A 14,191-nucleotide genomic window follows, 5' to 3' on the forward strand; every position below is an offset into this window, starting at 1 on the left:
GTCATGGGGCAGCTTCCGCGGGAAGTGAGGGAAGTAGGCAGAAATCGGCTGGACGGACAGATGGAGCCGGGGCACATGTCGATGGCCACGTGCTCCTGGATGCAGATGGTCGCCTTTTCCCTGGGCCGCCGGGGGTTCATACAGGCAGCGCCGCCCCGCCTGAGCGGGGCCTGGCCGGCAGCGACCCCGGCCCGGGGGCGGCTCAACAGGCCCTGCGGGGCGCGGCAGGGCCTCAGCGACTGCCGGCGCCAGTGAGTGCCATGGGCGGGCAGGCAGGTGGCCGGCCCCGCCCGAGTCACCCGGCAGCAACTATGCAGGGTGAGTGTGCAGGCAGCGCAGAGCGGAGAGAGCTGCGCGGGGCCACACTCACTGGCACTCACACTGGCGGGCACGCAGGCCTGGGACCTAAAGGCGCACACGCCCTCGGGACAAGCAGGGAGTCAGCAGGACAGGGAACCGCAGAATGCACACTCACACGTTCCTGCAGGTGCCAGCACATGCTGGGCTCCGTTCTCAAGGGACACACGCAAGTGTGCAAGGACAATGCAAGTAGTGGAAGCATCCACTCGCTCACACCTGTAGGACACACACACACACAAACACATGCACAATACAGAGTTGGTTGAGGATGTTGTAACACAGTACACCCCCTAATGCACACACATTCACACACACACACGCACACATACAGAGTTGGTTGAGGATGCTGTAACACAGTACACCCCCAATGCACGCCCGCGCGTGCGCACACACACACAGGTGATCTGCCCAGGGCAGAATCTTGCATACCCCCAAGCACCCCTAACAAGACGCACAAACATGCACCCACAGAAGTAATCAGGGGACCCTGGGCACAACTCCCTCTCTCCTTCCCCATCTACCAGGACACGGAGTCACACTCCTAGGCATGTGTGGACAGGCTGCCTACACACAGGCAGCACATGTACATGCTCAACTGTGCAATGACACTGCGGGCACAGTCTGTGCACACATATTCTCAGGTCACATAAACACAGCACTCTGTAACCTCGAATCAGTCCCTCACTTGGTCAGTGAGTGGTCTGAAGCACCCACTGGGACAAGGTGACAGAACCAGGCTAGGGCCTGGTCAGGAGGCATTGAGGGCAGGGCCTGGGAAGTGAGTGATGTAATGAGGTGGGGCGCTGCCACCCCCGCCCCCAACCACCCGCTCCAGGCCTCCCACATAATCAGGTCACTAAACAAATCGTAGAGGGCCCAGCCCCGGCTATTGCCTGGCTTTCCAGGAATAGAACTCAGTTGCAAATGGCTGCTGCTCAGACAGCTGTGTCCCCAGAAAGCCCTGGGCAAGGATGGTATCCTGTTTACCCTCTGGTTTCCACTGACATATTTATCTACCAACATTCTGTCCAAGTCTCCTCTTCTGAGCCCTCACCAGAATCACCCTTAATGAAGAGTCACAGGAAGAAGACGGCCACCCACGCATCAGGAGACAGGCCTGGAACAGAGCCTTCCTGCACAGCCTCAGAGGGACCCACCCTGCTGACACCTTGATCTTGGACTCATGGCCTCCAGGACTGCGAGACAGTAACATTCTGTTGTTGAGGGTGCCCAGTCTGTGGTCCTGTAAAACAGCCCTAGGAAACTAACCCAGCCTGTTAGTCCACAGATGGTGAAGGGATGGAACGCGCAACGGAGCTCCAGGCTTACTGTCTACAGCTCCCAAAGTGCACTACGGGACCCTCGGGTGGGTGTAGGTATGCAAGGTAATTTTGGGTGATGCAGGGTGAATAATTTCAATTGACATAATAATGTATTTATCTTGCTGGGTAAATCGGGTCCCCACCTGTTAGGAACCAGGCTGCACAGCAGGAGGTGAGCAGCCAGCCAGCGAGCAAAACCTCATCTGTAGAAACAGCCGCTTCCCATCCTGCGCATTACCGCATGAGCTCTGCCTCTCCTGTCAGATGAGCGGTTTCTCATAGGAGCGTGAACCCTACTGTGAGCTGTGCAAGCCAGGGATCTAGACTGCGTGCTCCTTATGAGAACCTAATGCCTGATGATCTGTGACTGTCTCCCATCACCCCCAGATGGGACCATGCAGTTACAGGAAAACAAGCTCAGGGCTCCCACTGATTCTGTATTATGGTGAATTGTGTAATTATTTCATTATATATTACAGTGAAATAATAATAGAAATGAAGCACACAATAAATGTAATGGGCTTGAATCATCTCCGCATCATCCTTTCCCCTTCTTGCAGGTCCGTGGAATAGTTGTCTTCAAGAAAACTAGTCTCAGGTAGCAAAGAGGTTGGGAACCACTGGTGTAAATGCTTCAAGGAATAGTTAAGCAACTTAAGTTTTACATGCTACAAAAAAATACAGATTTAAATGATAATAAAACTGGGTGCAAATGAAAACACTGTCTTGTTGTGGTCCGAGGAATGTTAAGCATTCTGTCAGAGACTTGCAGCTTGGAGCTGCAGCTGCCCTCTGACATCCTGTCCACTGTAAACCCCTGCAACACACAAACACACACGCGCACACATGCACATACATAGATGTGCATATACCTGCACACACACATGCACGCACACACAGTCACACACACATGCTGTGCTTCATGCCCTCACTAGGGTGGCCTGGGAGGGAATGCATGTTTTTTTTTTGTTTTTTTTTGAGATGGAGTTCCACTCCTCGCCCAGGCTGGAGTTCAATGGCGCAATCTCAGCTCTGCAACCTCCGCCTCCTGGGTTCAAGCAATTCTCCTGCCTCAGCCACCTAAGTAGCTGGGATTACAGGCATGCGCCACCATACCCAGCTAATTTTCTATTTTTAGTAGACATGGGGTTTCTCCATGTTGGTCAGGCTGGTCTTGAGCTCCCGATCTCAGGTGATCTGCCCAACTTGGCCTTCTAAAGTGCTGGGATTACAGGCCTGAGCCACCGCTCCTAGCCAGGAATGCATGCTTTTAGGAGAAAGGAAGACAACTCAGGCCTCTCGTTCGCCTGGTGTTTGCACAAGTGCCTTCTCCACAGACCATGCTTCAGTCTCTTTCTTAGTTCGCCTTACTGAAAGAGAGAAGCAGAGCCCCAGCATGTCCCCAGCTGCTTAGGGCCCAAGCCAAGTGCGCAAGCATCCTGGGGAACCTAGTGAGTTGAAGGCACTGCAATTCCTCCCAAAAGAGGCATCAGTTTTTGGTGGATCCTTGAGCCCAGGAAGGCAATAGACAAGACATCAGGGTTCACCGGAAGACACAATAAAATTGCAGTGAGGAAGGGCTGCAGTCAAAGGTTTTATGCTTCACGAGAAGGGGTTCTCAGGGCTCTAAGCAGCAGGCAGAAGATTTATTGCATGTGTGGTTAGGTGACGGTGACCTACAGTTTTCACTGGGAACTGGCATCAAGAGTAACTCGACCTCCTGCTCATGCACGTTTCTCTCTGTCTCTTTGCATTTTGTGTCTCTCTCCCCATCTCTCTCGCTCCTTATCCTCTCAGCCTCCTCTGTCTCTCTCGCCATCTCTCCTCCTCTCTCTCACTCCCTTCTCCCTATCTTTCTTTCTCTCTCCTTCTTTTCCACTTCTCTCTGCGTCCTCATCTCGCTGCATGCCACTGTTCATGCTCCTGGGAATCCACGTGGATGGGTGGACATGGGACTCCTAGGCTAATTTTCACGGCACAAGCACAGGGCTGTACGACCTTGGTCCCCCACCTCCCAGCACCCTCAAAATGAGAGGTGTGGGGTGTGCCCGTGCTCTCCTGGGCAGGCGCCTCACCCTTCAGGAAGCAAAGTGCAGGACAAAGCTGGCACAAGTGACATCCCTGTGTGGCTGCCAGCTTCCAGCTTGGGATCTGCTGAGGCCAGAGGACACCTGCCCAGGACAGACCCTGCACCAGGGTGGGGGTAGGGGTGGGTTTTGGCGTGGGAATGGGGATGGGAGCAGCCACTGCAAACCAGTCCCTGGCTGGCTTCCTGCCCTGCACCTTGTCATGCAAGGCCTCCCCTCCCACCCCTACCCCTGCCTCTCACCACCTCCACCCCTAGGCTGCCCAGATCCAGGCTCCAGAAGTCTCCGAGGATCCAAGAACTAAGGGCAACCACTGGACTCCTCAGCCCCGAGTCCATGTCAGTCACCCCTCTGCAGGCTGACAAACCTTGGCTGTCACTTATCCTCCACCCCAAACCAGCCACAGCCCCGTCACCCCACCAGCACTACCATCTCCTCCTAACCACAGCCCTGAGAGCTCTACTTCCTTGTAAACTTCCCCCTTCCCACCCCGGTCCAGGCAAGTCCAAAGGCCAGCGCCCTCCACCCACCCTTCCTGGGGGCCACTCTACTGTCTGCTTGCCCAGATGTCTTCACCTGGCTTTCCCAAGCTAGAACAGATGACAGGGATGAGCCCCCAGCCTCTGCCAGGAAGATTTGCCAAAATGTTCTCCATTTAGAAACGGGCAGTGACGGGGCCTAGGGATGACCCCAGGGTTGTCACTCAAGCAGCAAGAAGGGCAAGGAGCCCAGTTTACTGCTCTTACCCTTGGAGGACTTGGCCGGGGCTTCACAAGGCCCTACAGGGGCAGCAGGGGGGCAAATCCACCCTTCTCTGGAAGAAGTAGCCACGATCCCCAGGAAGCAGCAGATGGGGGTGCACTGGCAGAGCCCTCGCGTGCTGCAGTGCATGGCCAGCAGGTCTGTACTCAGCCTTAGCCCTGGGGAGTCGCAAAATAGACTGAGACCCTTACAGGTTTGGCTTTTGAGTCCCCACCCCAAAACTGATGTAGAATTGTAATCCTCCTGTGTCAAGGGAGGAACCTGGTGGGAGGGGATTGGATCTGGGGACCGTTTTCCCTGTGCTGCTCCCCTGAGAGTGAGGGAGTCCTCAGGAGAGCTGATGGTTTCAAAGTGTGGCACTTCCTCGTTCTCCACTCACTCCCTCCTGCCGCCTTGTGATGAAGGTGCCTGCTTCCCCTTCGCCTTCCGCCATGATTGTAAGTTCCCTGAACTGCGAGTCAATTAAGCCTGTTTCCTTTATAAATTACCCTATCTCAGGTCTTTCTTTATAGCAGTGTGAAAACAAACCAATACAGACCCATTCCCTGAGGTGCCTTCTCCTTAGGTAACCAGCTGCCCCCATGCTCCTCTGCTCCCTGGTCTTTCTGGTCCCCTCATGAGGCCCAAGTGATCCACGTGGCCAGCCCCAGCCCCATCCTACTGCAGGCCTGTGTGGCTACTGGAGAGCCCATGCTCATTTCCTCACCCCGAGGGGGCCTGATATGCTTTCTGGATCCCGGAGGAAACTGACCCCCTATTCTCATGCTGGTACAACTTCTTCCAAGACCTCAAAACTGGACAATGTGAACTGGTTTTTTTTCTGGTCTCCTCTTGCTAGGACTGTCATTGGGACAAGCATAGATGGGCGTGGGAGTAGAGGACAATGGATCAATGGATGGATGGACAGTAGTCCAGGGAGGATATCCCTGTGTGTCCTGAACTGGGCCCTTCCTCCACTGAGCAGCCTTCCTGAGTGAGTTTATACAATCGTCCCTTGGTATCCATGGAGGATTAGTTCTAGGGTCCCGGGGAGGCCAAAATCCATGGATGCTCAAGTCTCTGACATAACATGGCCTAGCATTTACATACAAGCTATGCACATCCTCCCGTAGACATTAAACCATCTCTAGATTATTCATGATATGTAATACAATGCAGACGCTATATAAATCGTTGTGATAACTATATTGTTTAGGGAATGATGACAAGAACAAAGTCTGCACATGTTCAGTAGAGACATAACCATCCAATTTATTTTCTGAATATTTTCCATCTGCTGTTGCTTAATCCACAGATGCAGAGCTCCCGGATACGAGGGCCAAGTGTGCCTTGAGAGTAGGGTGGGTGAGGTTGCTGATGAGTACAGGGGAGCAGGTGTCAATCAAGAGGGCCCTGCACTGGGGCATCTGGACGCCCTGTCTCAGGACATGAGACTCCGTTTGCATGGCACAGGCCGACTTAGCCCAGGCTGGTCTAGACTTCACTTGCATCTAGAAGTCTGAGACCAGCCTCGGAAACATAGGTGGACCCTGTCTCTAGTGAAAAGTCGAAGAAATTAACCAGGCATGGTGGCGTGTGCCTATAGTCCCACCTAGTCAGGAGGCTGAGGCATGAGGATTGCTGGAGCCCATGAGTTCCAGGAAGCAGTGAGCCATGACTGCACCACTGCACTCCAGCCTAGGTGACAGAGTGAGGCTTTCTCTCTTAAAAAACTTAAGAAATTTAACGTAGGTACGATCCAATAAACTAAATAATAATGCAAACTATTATCTAAGGTTATTAAGGCTGGAATTATCCCATTTTTGCCCAACTTCTCGTACCTGTCCCAAGATCCCACCTCGGACTCACCCTCTGGCTTCAGCTCATGTCTCCTCAGCTTCCTGCAGATGGTCCAGCAAACACACACCTGGGCTGAATGGTAGAGCTGATTGCTCGTACACAAGGGAAGACCTGTGGGCAGGGGTTTTCAAACTTATACAGCAAATGAGTTTTCCATGGTGTTCTGGAAAGCGCCCTTAGAGAAACACTTTGACAGTGAATCCAGGCCTCAGTATCCATCAGCTGCTCTAGTTGAATTTTGTGGAAGCTCAGTGAACACCTGCTCTGCAGGGTGCATGTGAAAGGGGAGAGGATGAGTAAGCTGAAGATAAAGAAGACAGGACACAGGGGCCCTGTCTAAGCTCTATCCCCTGCCTTCAGCACTGATGGATCAAATCCAACTCTTAGGGAATGGTGGCCACGTGCTGGGCCAGCCCCAGGTTCTCAGGATCTGAGAGTGAGTGACGCAGAGCCAGGCCTTGCCCTTGGGGAACTCTCCAGCATACACCTCCCTCTACCCTCCCAGCGCCCTGCAAAGCTGGCGTCAATGTCATTGTTAATGCACAGAGGAGGAACCTGACTGTTAGGTTCATGGGTTTTCCAGGGTTGCACGGCTTCTGGGGGACGAATGTGACCCTGAGGACAGGGCACAGGCCAGTGTAATGCCAGGTCGGAATGAGGTGTGATATGTGCCACGTAGAGGCCTAGGCCAAGGTGGGAGTGACTGATGGGAGTCGCTGAAAACACTCTTGGGTCCTCACCTGCTGGCTCCCAGGAGTCCGGAACTGCCAGGAGAGTGGTGGCAGGTCCCCCATCCTCAGCTGGGTGGGCCTGGATAGAATAACAAGGTGAGGGCACATTTCCCCAGCCATTCCCTCCAGGCGCCGCTGAGACCTGCTCATTCCAATTTTGTGGAAATATTTCCACACACACACAATTGCAAGTAGCAGTGGACGTGGTGAGAGGCGTTTGGACATGGGATAGGCAGTGTTTTGGAGGCAGAGCCTCCAGGACTCGCCGACGGGTTAGCTGCAGGGTTTGAGCGGGGAAGGAGAATCGAGAATGATGTGTTCAAGTCGGTCCATTCACTTCCGCTGTGCCACGCCTGTGCTGGGCACTGGGAGAGACAGATGAGCACAGGATCCCTGGTGGGGGGAGGTGTGGGAGGAAGCCCAGAGTGTCTACTGGGAGCTGAGGGCTTGTGTCCACCTCAGCGCCATCCAGGTTCTCTGCGTGGACAAGTATAAGCTGAGCTGCCTGGAGTAGGAGCAGCTGCTGTTGGTGGTGACCAGCATGTTCAGGAATGGAGACTGCTCTGGCAACGGAGAGGTGGGTGGCCTGAGGTCTGATGGTCTAGGGGGTTTTAGGGTGCAGGAGGACCCAGGAAAGGGTCTGGGGGATGCAGGACATCCTACGGACAGCGTTTGGGAGTCAGTGCTCAGGTCACTTGGGGTCACTCAGGTCATTTGCTGGCCTCTGTCATATTTATTGCCATGTGAGAGTGCCACCTTTCCTATGACATATTTTATATATTTCTGTGAATGGCCTACCTGTTTATATTTACAATTTCGTGTTTAAAGGAAACTTTTATCACTCTCACAAATGGAGAGCCAACAAATCATAAATTCAATGAAAACAAAATGAAGTCAATGAATTTTAGCTAGATACTATTCCCTGACCAAGCAAGGCCTGCTGGAGATGGTACAACCAGGGTTTGAATTGAGATCTGCCAAGCTTCTGAGTTTATTCTCTTTCCCCCATGCCAGGGCTCCTCAACACTGCATTACTGACATCAGAGGCCAGACAGTTCTTTGTGACGGGGGCTGTCCTGCACCTGGCAGGATGTTTAGCAGCTTCTCTGGCCTCCACCCAGTGGAAGCCAGGGGAATGCAGAAGAGTCTCCTCATTCTCCCATTTCATCCTCAGGACAATATCCAGACTTGAACTTTTCACATCTTCTCCCAGTGTATCATTTGCTCTCTTTGCTTCCTACTTCCCTTTCCTGGCTAGCCCAAGTCCCACAGTGTAACTCATGGACTTCTTTCTTCACCTCTTTCAACTTTCTCACTTCCTCATTCTCTGGGACACAAAACTTATCTATTGGTCATCAAAATTCTTTCACCCAACCTATTTCAGATTGGGTGGTAACATCCAATGGTAACATCAATCCCAGCTTACAACTTTATTTCTAGAGATAGGGTCTCACATTTTTACCCACTACTGGGCTCAACGCATCTCCTGCCTCCATCTCCCTAAGTGCTGGGATAACAGCCATAAGCTACCATGCCTGGCCCCAACTCATAACTTTCTATGTGACCTCAGGTATGTTACTTAAACACTCAGAACCCTGGTTTCTGCATTCATAGGTTGGGATAATACCTACCCCTTCCAGTGCCATTTTAAAGATTTCACATAATACCTTACACAAATACACATAATACAAATAGTTTCCCACTCAGGACAGTGCCCAGTAGAGCTGGTGGGTCAGTAACTGTGGTTCCCCCACCTTGCCCTCTCCCTACCAAGCTCCCTTTCCACCTGCCCTGTAATTCCCTTCCGTGTTCTCTTTCCGTATAACATGCCTGGCTCTTCCACTAGAATCAGCTTCTCAACAGCAGCGCTATTGACAGTTTGGGCAGAATCATCCTTCGTTGTGGGGACTGTCCTGTGCGTAGTAGAATGGTCACAGCGTCCTAGTCTCCACCCCACTCGATGTCAGTAGCACCCTCCAAGCTGTGACAGTCAAAAGTAACTCTCAACATTGTGAAATGTCCTCTGAAGGACAAAATCACCTCTAATTGAGAACCGCTGCACTAGAATGATGGCTACCAAAGTTTTTGGAGCAAGATCTACAATAAGAACCCTTTTCTATATGTATATACACACACGGTATGTGAAAAACTTCATTAAATCATTCTTCCCCTCACATGTCCCACTCTGATAGGTTCTGTTCTGTTTAAAAACAATGAGTAGGTCGACCATGGTGGCTCACGCCTACAATCCTAGCACTTTGGGAAGTCGATGGAGGCTGATCACGAGGTCAGGAGATTGAGACCCATCTGGCTAACACATTGAAACCCTGTCTGCACTAAAAATAAAAAAAAAAAAAAAAAAATTAGCCGGGCGTAGTGATGGGAGCCTGTAGTCCCAGCTACTAGAGAGGCTAAGGCAGGAGAATAGCAAGACTCCGTCTCAAAAACAACCAATCAACCAAAAATACCAAAAAAAAAAAAAGGCAGGACGCGGTGGCTCATGCCTGTAATCCCAACACTTTTGGAGGGCGAGATGGGCAGCTCACGAGGTCAGGAGATTGAGACCATACTGGCTAACACGGTGAAACCCCGTCTCTACTAAAAATAGAAAAAAAATTAGCCGGCCGTGGAGGCAGGTGCCTGTAGTCCCAGCTACTCCGGAGGCTGAGGCAGGAGAATGGTGTGAACCTGGGAGATGGAGGTTGTAGTGAGCCGAGGTCTTGCTACTGTACTCCAGCCTGGGCAACAGAGTGAGACTCCATCTCAAAAAAAAAAAAAACAAAAAAGAAGCAAACTGGGTATGTGCCGTTAGAGGTGGTGTACGTTTTCAGCATTATAAATGAATAGAGATGAAGGGCAAGAGTTTCTTTGGTCCATAGATTTGTGGTATCTTAACTAGTTTTGGATCTCTTCCACTGAAGAGATTGCCTGTTGAACGTTGTTAGGAATGTAAGCACTGAAAGCAAACTGCCTGGGTTTGACTTTTGTTCTGTCCCTTGTACCCTGCCTGGCTTCAAATCCTAGCTCTATTTATTAAGTTCTTTTAAGGTGATGATCTTTGAGCAAATGTCTTAGCTCCTGTTTTCCCAAGTAAATGGACACAATAGTTGCTACCTTGGGAAGGATTCATGTAATTGACCAGCGTTTACCAAGTAGCATCAGTGTTCAGTTTTAGTCATTGGTGATTCTGTATTTGGACTGTGAGGGGGTGTTGGGGTGGGGGGTGGTGTGTGTGTGTGTGTTTAGCACACAATTGCATGCGGAAAGGAAAAATACTTTTGGTAACCGAGAGGCAGCTTTTCTCTGTTTTTATGTCAAAAGGGAAGAAGGGAGTTGGGAGAGGGAAAGGAATTCTGTTCAATACTAAGCTCCCTTCCTCAAAATCAGAGGCATATAGAATGTGTAATAATTTACAGAATTTCTAGAGTTCACCAATCTGATTTTTTAAATTTTATTTTTAATTTTTTCAGGTTGAGACTGAGGTAAAGTTAATCTGAGGCGACGTTCTGGATGTACTGAACAGACACCTCATTCTAGCAGCTACCACTGGCAAGTCCAAGGTTTTCTATTATGAAATGTAGGTTCTACACTAACAATTAACAAGTGTACTTCAATAATTTTAAAAAGTCTCAGGAATAATTGACTTTGTTTCTTTTTTTTTCGGAGACATTTCATATATTTTCCTTCTTAAATATAACCAAAAATCGCACCGAAATTAAGTGGGGAGCCTCTAAATATCAACAAAATTATCACTTGATAGACTATAATTAAACAAGCAGGTAGTTCCAAGAAATGGCACAAGAGTATTAATCATAAAATAAAATTTCTACATGAAACATTCAGCCAGCACTGTGCAATGTGTGGCCGTTTGGGGGAGGGGAATGAGATAGGTCCCATGAAAGCAAAAGAATATAAGTAAAGCAAAAGCTAATGCAGTTTTATAATAGCCTGACCATCTTTTTATTCCAACATCAACTATCCTTCTAACATTAAACAATTATTTTTAAATAAAAGTTGGAAACCTACATAGAAGAAAGTCATGATTCTAAAAAGGCCAACTTTTAATCTTACATTTTCCTTTCTACTATAGAACCTACATTTCACAATAGAAAACCTTGCTGCTGGAATGAGGTGTTTGGCCAGTGCATCCAAAACGTCACCACAGATTAACTTTAGCTGTCTCAACCTGAAAAAATAAAAATAAATCGTAAAAAATCAGAGTGTTTCAGTCTAGAAATTCTGTGAATTATTACATATTCTATGTACCTCTGGTTTTGTGGAAGAGAGCTTAGTATTCAAGAGAATTCCTATCCCTCTCCAAACTCCCTTCTTCTCTTTTGACACAAAAGCAGAGAAAAGCTGCCTCTGGGTTATCAAAAGTATCTTTTCTTTTCTGCCTGCAATTAAGTGCTACAGGCACACACCACCTCCCACCCCAGCACCGCCTCACAATCCAACTGCAGAATCACCAATGACTAAAACTAAACACTGATGCTACTTGGTAAATGCTGGTCAATTACATGAATCCTTCACAAGGTAGCAGCTATTGTGTCCATTGACTTGGGAAAACAGGAGCTCAACATTTGCTCAAAGATCATCCCCTTAAAAGAACTTAATAAGCAGAGCTAGGATTTGAACTCAGGCAGGGTGCAAGGGACAGAATAAAATTCAAACCCAGGCAGTTTGCCTTCAGTACTTACATTCCTAACAACGTTCAACAGGCAATCCCTTTAGTGGAAGAGATCCAAAACTAGTCTACCAAAAATCTATGGACCAAAAAAACTATTGCCACTCATCTCTATTCATTTATAATGCTGAAAATGTACAGCACCTCTAAACGCATATAGCCAGCTAGCTTCGTATTTTTTTTTCCCTTTTTTTTTTTTTTTTTTGAGACTGAGTCTCACTTTGTCCCTCAGGCTGGAGTGCAGTGGTATGAACTCAGCTCACTGCAAGCTCTGCCTCCCGGGTTCATGCCATTCTCCTGCCTCAGCCTCCTGAGTAGCTGGGACTACAGGCACCCACCACCATGCCTGGCTAATTTTTTTTTTTCTATTTTTAGTAGAGACAGGGTTTCACCATGTTAGCCAGGATGGTCTCAATCTCCTGTCCCCGTGATCCACCAGCTTCGGCCTCCCAAAGTGGTGGGATTATAGCTGTGAGTCACTGTGCCCAGCCGCTTGCTTCCTATTTTCTATGAACTCATGGCACTACTGTTGGACCTTTCTAGGTTCCTCTCATGCTCCTGGAACGTCCTTTCCACTGTAAAACATTTGCTCACCCTTTCTTCCATAATTGCATCCTTATCTTAGCTAAGCAAAACTATTTTCTGAATCAACTATCTCCCTGATGGCTTTTCAAATAGAGACTGCTGTAGGAGACAAAAGGTTTCCATGTTCTCCTAACTCTTCACATACTCAGTGACTCCTCTCCTGTTACTCGAAACCCTTCCTACTTACAAGCTGATATTCTACATTCTATTTCTCAGTTTCTGTCATCAGTAGATCTCTAGGCCCCTCTCCCTCATTCAGCCAACCTATCCAATACCTGAGATCACACCAAGGTGTGGTGTGGCCACGTTCCAGTCAACAGAGTTCTTTGCTTTCTACTCCAAGACTTGCACTTGTCCATATCCCTAACTGTGCTGCTCCATACTAGAAGTCTACATTGTAATGCTCCACTCTTGGCCCAAGGCTTCGTCTTTTAGTTACTTTTCTCTTCTTATATCTATTTAGGGACTCATCAAGACATCTACACTCTTTCTCTCTTGCTTTCTATTCCTTCCTTCCTTCCTTCCTTCCTTCCTTCCTTCCATCCTTCCTTCCTTCCTTTCCTTCCTTCCCTTCCTTCCTTCCTTCCTTTCCTTCCCTCCTTCTTTCTTCCTTCTTTCTGTCCTTCCTTCCTTCCTTCCTTCCTTCCTTCCTTCCTTCCTTCTTTCCTTCCTTCCTTCCTTCCTTCTTTCTTTCTTTTGCATGTATCTCATCTAAGACATCCAGACTGGAACTTTTCACATCTTCTCCAAATGTATCAGTTGCCCTCTTTGCTTCCTGCTCCCTTTCGTAGCTAGCCCAAGTCCCACAGTGTAGCTCATGGACTTCTTTCTTCACCTCTTTCAGCTTTCTCACTTCCTCATTCCTCTGGGGCACAAAACTTGTCTATTGGTCCTCAAAATTATTTGACCCAACATATTTCATGGTAGTGGTAACATCAATACCAGCTTACAACTTTATTTTTAGGGACAGGATCTCACTTTTTTTTTTTTTTTTTTTTTGAGACAGAGTCTCACTCTGTCGCCCGGGCTGGAGTACAGTGGCCGGATCTCAGCTCACTGCAAGCTTGGCCTCCCAGGTTTACGTCATTCTCCTGCCTCAGCCTCCCGAGTAGCTGGGACTACAGGCGCCCGCCACCTCGCCCTGCTAGTTTTTTGTATTTTTTTAGTAGAGACGGGGTTTCACTGTTAGCCAGGATGGTCTCAATCTCCTGGCCTCGTGATCCACCCGTCTCGGCCTCCCAAAGTGCTGGGATTACAGGCTTGAGCCACCGCGCCCGGCCAGGATCTCACTGTTTTGCCCACTACTGCAGCTTCCAGGAGAAAAAGATATTCGCCTTTGCCCTGAAATATTCTGTAGCCTAATCCATGTGAGCAAAAGACAAAAATCTGCCAAGATATAAAATGTGTACTATATATACAGTCATCTGAGCACTAGGCTGGTGACCTCAAACGCCAATCCTTATGGCCAAATTACTGAGAGACGTAAGCCTGAGAGCTAAGCCAGACACTCGAAACAAACAAGCCTCCCTTTTCAGAGACATTTTCTAAAACCATAAAAATAAAAGGCAAAAATGAGGACATATTCAGGTAACAACATCCTCCTTCCCCCAGATAATTTCTGTTGTATAAAACCCAAGGATTAAAAACTACGACATTGGATTTAAAAATAAACCTGAGTCTTTCAATAAAAAGAAGAATGGAACAAAGTTAACCCAAACCACTCATCATTTTTCTTGAAAATACAATAGTTCCCTTTTATCTGAGAGGGATCCATTCTGAGACCCCCGAGTGGATACGCTGAAACCATGGATAATACCA

Source organism: Macaca fascicularis, chromosome 16 (genome assembly GCF_037993035.2).
Source record: "Macaca fascicularis isolate 582-1 chromosome 16, T2T-MFA8v1.1".
In the NCBI taxonomy this organism is placed as follows: domain Eukaryota; kingdom Metazoa; phylum Chordata; class Mammalia; order Primates; family Cercopithecidae; genus Macaca; species Macaca fascicularis.